This window comes from Dendrobium catenatum, unplaced genomic scaffold, assembly GCF_001605985.2.
Source record: "Dendrobium catenatum unplaced genomic scaffold, ASM160598v2 fragScaff_scaffold_998, whole genome shotgun sequence".
Lineage (NCBI taxonomy): Eukaryota > Viridiplantae > Streptophyta > Magnoliopsida > Asparagales > Orchidaceae > Dendrobium > Dendrobium catenatum.
Window position 1 is genome coordinate 1,039,375 of NW_021319460.1, and position 8,561 is coordinate 1,047,935.

Consider the following 8,561-nt stretch of genomic DNA (forward strand, 5'->3'; position numbering starts at 1 on the left):
TTTTCTCGAAGTTTGGTTTGGAACTCGAAATAGGTGGAAAAATCTGCTTCATTTTGCTCCCCAAATCAGTGGCAACTTAAAATCAATTTAAAATTTGCATTTTACTTCAATCTAAAGCGGATTCGGTATCAAAACAGTCAAAACTCACCTAATCATTCTCACAATACTCAGAACATAAAACAGTAAAAAACACTTGTATACTAGTTATCCCAAACACTTTGGAACCCAAAATCAAAAAGTGAAATTCTTCTGCACTTTGCTCTTCTCAAAATACTCAGAACATAAAAAAAAACTGCATCGCAATTATTCCCATCAACATGGAAACTTTATTCCACTTCCTAAAATCAGTCGGCCTCATTCGATCTTCATTGTGCATAAACCACATGTGAGCAAGATCTCCTATCACAAGTTCATGGAATTTTATTAAAATATAAAGTCTCGATGCAATCCAGTATCTTTCTAAACAAGCTCAAAAAGTGAATTAAGTACCCACATGAAATCCCAAACACAAGAATGCTACAGATTATTTGCCACGAAATGTCATGTCCAACACCTCAAAGCATGTGGTTTTCTACACCCATTGTCACATAAAGAGGGTCTCCAATTGTTTGGAAGTGAAAGTGCCAGACAATAAGGCACATAATGAAAACTAAAACAATATTAGAACATCTCAAACAAGATGGCCAATCTCACAAAATAAAAAAAAACTTTGTGTTAAACTACTATTCTATGGAGTTATGTCATCGTAGAGCTTTCATTTGGCTAAAACAGCATGATCCTATTAAGAGTTCTTACCAATCGTTCTTGTAAGCAATGCTTATAAACCATATAGCGATGCTCGTAGGGAAGTTTGATTTGCACACTTACTTGAATAAAAATCATACAAGTAGTTTCACACTAGGTCCTATATAGCTCATGTAAAGAAGGATAGCATGCATCTATATTACAGAAGGGAACTAAGATATCGTTCTCCTCTTTCTTTGTTTTTGCAAAGGAACTCAAGCACAAAAATTGATTCAACCCACACAGCCAAGCTCATGGCAGCCTCTTGGAGACTAAGAAGGGGATGTAAACGTATTCCCTTAGCCACCTCTTTTTGATTAAAGCTTAAATGGTGCATTTCCAACAGCATTACTACGAATTACTTGTGTACATGTTTTGGTAGGAATCAACATGGCTTTTTCACATTCTTTTACATTAACACCTAGGACGCTAGCTCATTATTAGAGTGAATCAGTACCAAATCCAACACATTGGTTGCTCTTTCAAGCAATATAAACTCAACGTAAATATCTGCATTATAAGGTGCCAATAAAAATCTCTACCAGCAACAAGGATGGAAAGAAATATAGAAATCGCATGACTTTAAACAATTAACCATTTTTGAAGTACAACTTGGTTCTAAGTAAACTATACCATATCACCATCATACTAAATAAGATAAACACTCTATCAAATCTCACTTGGACAATAGAAGAGCAATCGGAAAGGGAAAAAGTAAAGAAGAAAAGGAATGTGGAAGAAGGAAAATAACAAGAAATCAAAGAGATGAAGAGAAGCCAGAAGAGGAAGAAAGATAAAGAAGAAATGGAAGCTGAAGATGAGGAGAAGGGGAAGAAAATACACTCACGACTTGCAAGGAAGGAGTCGATCCAAGGTGTTGGGATCGGCTGGGGTGAGGGCACTCGGGACGGCTAAGAGAGTCGGGTCGTTCGTTCGGATTCCGTGTCGGATGGGTTTCGGTCGGAGTTCGCGAGCTGAGAGGGAGATCAGGCGTGCGGATCCGACCTTACTTGGCTCAACGCCGAGAGGGATGGGGTTTCGGTCGGGCAAGAGGCGAGCGGTAGGTCTTCTGAAGTCGGAGAGCCAAGCCGCAGAGCAAGAGGTTCCAGCCTCGTGAAGAGGCAGTTCGCTGGCTTGGTGGGCTTCCGCCTCCTGGTGCACTCGAACAGCAAGGATGGAGGAGAAAGAAAGAGGCTTCAGCTTTTTTTTTTTTTTTGAAATTCCACCGAAAGACCAAGAGCGAAGCGGGGAGAAGCTGGAGAAGATTGGCGTGAGAGCAGAAGAAAACGAGAGAGAGAGTGGGAGGAGCCAAGCCCTGTCTAGGCGGGCTGAACCGAGAAAAGGAGAAGAGATCCATTGCCTGCTGTCCTCGAACCATTCCCGACTTCCTCAAGCACAAAAGAAGCTCCGCTCGCCTCTGCCTCTTCGACTCTTCCTGAACGCATTTACCAAAACGGGTCGAGTATGCGATCGAGGTGTCTGGCAACGACAGCTTTAGGTTTGAAGAACCGTTGGCCGCGGATCAATACCGGATTAGGAGATAGATTTCAAATAACTTGAAAAGTCATTAATAGATTTTGGATGTGATTAATGAGCTAATCCAGTCTAATTTAGTTAAACCAGATTAGACTTGATCCAAGCATTGAGTCAATTCCGATCCGGTTCGGGTTCGAGCCGCGACTCGACGATCAAGTTCAAGGAATTAACATCTATTTAAGTCGAATACAAACTCGACGACCAAAATAAATAATCTGGTTTAATCAAACATGGTTGAAATCTAACCGGATCGAGTCGAGTTCGATTCGTGCTCAAATCGGGCTCGACGGGGTTTAATAGATCGATCGAAGTGCCCGGGCAACACTCGAGCAAAATCGAGGTCAAACGTGGGACTTAACCTGGCTACTTGGGGATGAATGATCATTCCAATATATCAAGTGAACGAAGTCATGTTGTCATATGTATTACATATCCTCTATAGCGTCGAACGAAATCTACGATTTGTTGTCTTTGTCTTTATGGAATTTTCTGAGTTTTTTTTTTCAACATAGTTCAAATGCCAAAACATATTCAGAAGAGCTTCAAAGCCATCAATTTATTGCTTAAAATAAGTGTAGTTTATGATATCCTAGATTCATGATCTCAACCACAAATTCTTGAGTTTGAAACCGCACATCTTAATTGCATGATCTCCTCTCCTATAAAATAAGAATGCCAAATATTACAACCCACTATTTCCTAATTATGATCCTAAAATGACGTTATATTATCACTTAAAAAATTATAGAAGAGTGGGCTTGTAAAGCTTATGAGCTAAGCCCAAGCTAGCTTCATGAGTAGGCTTGACTCACTTACATCCAAGATTTTGGAAAAAATTATTACTTGCAGAGCCTGGACACTGTCAAAATCTCCAAATCACGTGAAGGACAACATGAATTATTTCTCTTCTCGTATAACCACCATGGTGTGTACAAAGAGAGAGAATTCAACTTGTCTTCATGTGATTAAAGTCAAATAAAAAGCTACGTCCATACTCTAGAAATATAATTTCTCTAGATTTGACACTCATTAAATTCATTAATGTTAGTGTCGTATAGGCGCATTAAACACCTCTTTTTTTTCTTTTGGCCTACACTATATTATTTGCTTATATTTATTAATATATATAATATATATATATATTATATAAATATATATATATATTAAATATATATATAATATAATATAATTCTATTTATTTGGATAATACATAGAGATGCTATTACATATTGTGTGAAAACCCCATAAGTAAAGAAACTAAACTCTTAAACATTGAGACGTCTTTTGATGAAATGATTGAAATTTCATTAAGAAACTTCGCAGTTAAGCATGTTCATCCAGAGAATTCTAGGATGGGGTGACCTTTTGGGGAGTTACACCAACATGACAAAATCATGAGGCCCTTAGATCAAAGTGGACAATATCTTCAATAGTTAAAAGTTTAGGTTATTACAAATGATAATCAAAGCAATACACCAGCCGAAAGATGAGAAGTGTCATATAAGATAAAGTGTAGCCATGGGAACAACCTCTAGAAACTTGTATGAGACAAATTGCTATGTGGTGGGAGTCACCACTTGTACTTGTAGAGGCCTCACTAGAATCCTATATGCATTGTGGATGATTCTAGGATAGGGTAACTGATGAGGTCGTCAGTTACTTAAGTGAGGGAGATTATGAATCCCTCAAGTTAAAATTAGCTAAACTCTTAAACATGGAGATGCAGTTTGATGTAATGGTTGTAATTTCATTAAGAATTTCAAGTTAAGCATATTCATTCCAAAGAAATAATAGGATGGGTGACATCCTGAGAAGTGACCACCAACAGTATAAAACTGTGAGGCCCTTAGATCACAGCGATCAATATCTCAATTGTTAAGAGTTTGGGCTACTACATATATTGCACCTTTTTTTGTTGGTGCCGAGTTTGAATAATTTTTGATTCTTTTACCTAACTGGAAGTGAATGAGACAATCTTTTTCTTATCTAGAGCTTCATAACATTTGATTAAAATGCTTATATATCATTTTTTGTTATTTGATATTCTGAGGAACTCTCTAATCAATAAGAAAGCTGATCAATTAGCCAAGCTAAATTTGGATTTTTTTTTTTTTTTTTTTGGAGGCAATGATGATCACCAACAGGCTTGTGTGACTTAACCTGGCTACTTGGATGATGATGCATTCCAATATATCAAGTGAACGAAGTCATGTTGTCATATGTATTACATATCCGTCTATAGCGTCGAACGAAATCTACGATTTTTGTTTCTTTGTCTTTATGGAAATTTCTGAGTTTTTTTTTTTTGTTTTCAACATAGTTCAAATGCAAAACATATCAAGATGAGCTTCAAAGCCATCAATTTATGCTGAAATTAGTGTTGTTTATGATATCCTAGATTACATGAATCTCAACACAAATTCTTGAGTTTTGAAACCCGCAATCTTAATTGCATGATCTCCTCTCCTATAATAAGAATGCCAAATATTACAACCCACTATTTTCTAACTTATGATGCCTAAATGACGTTATGTTATCAACTTAAAAATATTATCGGAAGAGTGGGTTTGTTAAAGCTTCATAGTGTCTATAAATTCAAAAAGCTCTATTTTTGAAGGTTACTCTTTGAAGGAGAAGAAGAAGAGAATAAGAAGAGAGAGAGAGAGAGAGAGAGAGAGAGAGAGAGAGAGAGAGAGAGAGAGAGCAAAGGTTGTACCGTAGTTCATTCATACAACCTATGTCCAGTATGAGGTTTACAAAATAGTTTTATTAACTATTTGAGGAGCATAGAGAGAAGACTCCACATGATCAAGCTTGTCCTAATAAGAAAACAATGTAAAAAAATAATTTATACCATGTAGAATGTAAAATGAGAAGAAGTAACTCAACATTATATTTACAATAGGTTTAGAGTAAAAAATAAACAAAGGCCAATCTTTTAGTGACAATGGGAATTACTTAAAAACAATTGATACAACACTAATCAATCATCTCTTATTTTCTTAGGTGTGTGTATATTTTAATTTCTTTTTTATTTTAGATGGGTTAATATTTTAAGGTATTTGTATATATTTCCATTATGAAATGTTGTGATTACTTTTCCTATAGTTTGAAGTGAATTATTATACTTAGTACACCTATGTATGAGTTTTGATATTGACGATTGATTTAGTGTGATTGAGCTAAATCACTTGGATTAGTTGTGTTATTATAATAAAAAAATGATATGACCAATTGAGTATCCAGACATATTCTTAATGTTTCATAATTATAATTTTTACATTTTCTATGCAGCATTAATGATTATTAGAGTATATGGTACTAAATAATCAATACGACTAAAGGTATTCTTGAGAGGAATAGCTTGGTGCTTGAGTTAAGAATCACCTATGATAAATCAAAAGTTGGTCAAGCCAATTAGGTCTCTCTTGAGGATATTTCACAAGGGTATTCACTGGTATATTCAGAAGGCCTCTTTGAGGTGCATTCCGAGTCATTTACGAATATAAGGGTCAAATGCATCACACATTTAGGGTTGAGATCAAATTTGAAACCTACATAATTTTTAAGGATTACACTTTTCCCCCTTATTTGAATGCTTAAAGTAAAATAAAGTAATATTTTGAAATGTAAATTATCCTTAGACATCAACTTTCTTTTGCATTCTATGGCCTTCCCTCATTGCCATCATTTAGCACTCTTCCTTCTTTAATTCTTAGTAGTTTTATAAAATTGAGAATTGCAGACTATGTAAGCAATTCAAAAATAAGGAAACTATTGAGAATACTGTAAAAATTTTCTCTATTAGTTGCAAGAGTTACAATTAAAAAGTGTCATTTGGTGATTTGATAAAGATGACAACAATGAAAGAAGCTATCATAGTGGAAATTATTATCTATATTCGTATAAAAGACTCTAAACAAGTTGTTAAGGAATCTATCATGGAAGAAATTATTGCTAAAAATGGAGCAAAAGATGTTGTGTTAAAAACCATGAAAAGGACATGCTAGAGGGGTTTGCTATTATAATCAAAATGAAGAATATATCCTTGGAAATCAAAAGTTGTCTACTAAATAGAAAGAAAACTTGCTTCCTTACATTGCTTGAGCCTTTGAGCCAAAATACTGAGGATGTCATGAGGATTCCTAATTAACAAGGTGAATGTTCTTCCACCTAAAAATTTGATGGGACTACCTTTCTTAGCCTTTTAAGGCTCTCCTTTAGAAGTTAAAAGAGATATTATAACAAGTTTTCTTCCTGTTTATAATATTATATAGTGATTAATTTTAGGGATATAACAATTTTAAATCATTTAAATGCCAACTATACTAGATTTTTTAATTTAGATCTAGAAGGCTCATTTTACAAGTTTTATCTTGGTAATATAATTTATTCAAGTGTCAAATTTTAAGTATATAACAATTTTGAGTGACTTGAGTTGCCCCAAGTTCTTTGTATGATTTTCCTTTCACTTGTTTGTAAGCTCTTTTATCTAGTTTCTCTTAAAGAATATGTAAGGGCCCTCTAAATTGGCTAAGACCTTTCTAGTAGAGTTAGAGTGCTTACTTATTATCTTGATCTTTCTGAGCATTTGAATCTCAATCCTGTACTTTTTTTAAATGATCCCAATATTGCTGTCGTTTGAGCTATAATTTTATGAAAAAATTGCACTATATTAATTAGTTAAGTAAAAATATATCCCTAAATTCTTGCCCAAATTCAAGTAAGAAGTTTGACCTAAATTCCAACACAAAGTTAAGCGAAAAATCTAAATGGTTGCATAAAATGCATAATGCTATATGAAGGGCATGCAACATTAAATTATAGAGGAATTCAAGCAGAGAATTAATCATAAATAACACAAATCACTACCATAAGATAAAGAGTCCAACAAACTAAAGCTTCGTTTGGGAAACTTTCTTAATTACTGCTTCTTAAAGCAGCTTTCTAATACAAAGCCGTCCCAAACGAAGCCTAGAAAGTTAATTTGACATATAAGGACTTGCTAGTTTAAAAAATTGACATATTTGTTATATTTCATGATGGCTTAATCATTTTTAACATAGCTAATAAGTTCGAAATCAAACCGAACGAGCCCAATTCTGACTCACTTAGCTTAATTAGAGCTAAAAATCAATTCAATTTTCGAGCAATCTTGAATTTACGAACGAAAATCTCAGCCCTCCACGTACACTTTCACAACTTCTTTCAAGAGGAGACCCTCTTCCATCCAAATCAACAAAAATAACTCCTTCCTAAAATTCAACCCCAATTAAATGTTTTAAAACTCTCAAGTTCTATGAAGAAAAACACAAACAATTTGCAAGCCGATTGGCACACAGCCTATTGGAATAATACCAATTAATTATTTCATTTATGGCCGAGTTGTTTCTTTACTTCACTGAGCAAGCCATTTCCTCAAATAAATTATTATACAAAAAATATAATAGAATTTGACTAAATGAGGCACATGGCCACTAGTCTAATTATTTTTAATTTTTGCAGGGTACATATGCAATTTTTAAATTTTTTATCATTTTATACAAATTTTATTTCCTTAAAAGAGAGCTAGATTTGAATATTCTTCTGATTAAATATTTTGTCACATTATAATTTTTATTTATTAATAAAAGATGATAGTATTTTCTAATAAAATAATAATATTTTTAAATTTTATTTTAGAATAAAATGGTGCATTTAACAGCTCTAATATATTGCATTTTGTGTATAAGTATTTTGGTATTTTTATTTAAATATTTATAATTAGTTGGACAGCTGGCGCCTGATAAATTATTAGTATTGGTGCAGTATTCAAGTTTTTGAAGCTTATTAATATTGCAACCTATCTAAGTGGTGTTAATTTGCGAGAATATTCAATTAAAGTAAATAAATATTTTATTTTTTTATTTTAGAAAATAATTTGATTTATGTGAAAATAATAATATGATTTCTCATTTTATTTACAATAAAAGAAAAATTAGCTTAATAATTCATATTAATTTTTAACTAATAATGATTAAATACATATTTTAGAGAATCTCAATCCATGAGTGTTATTGCTAAGAGCAATGAAGGATAATAAGAAAGCTCAGTTTAATTTTTAACTAATAATTATTTTGGTCCACGTTAATTTGTATTCATCTATCAAATGTTTATTTAAAGACAACAAAAATTTTAATTCAAACTTTTTGAATTTAAATCCAAGAGAGTGAGATTGAAGCCTCTTTGCTTTGCTATTGTAA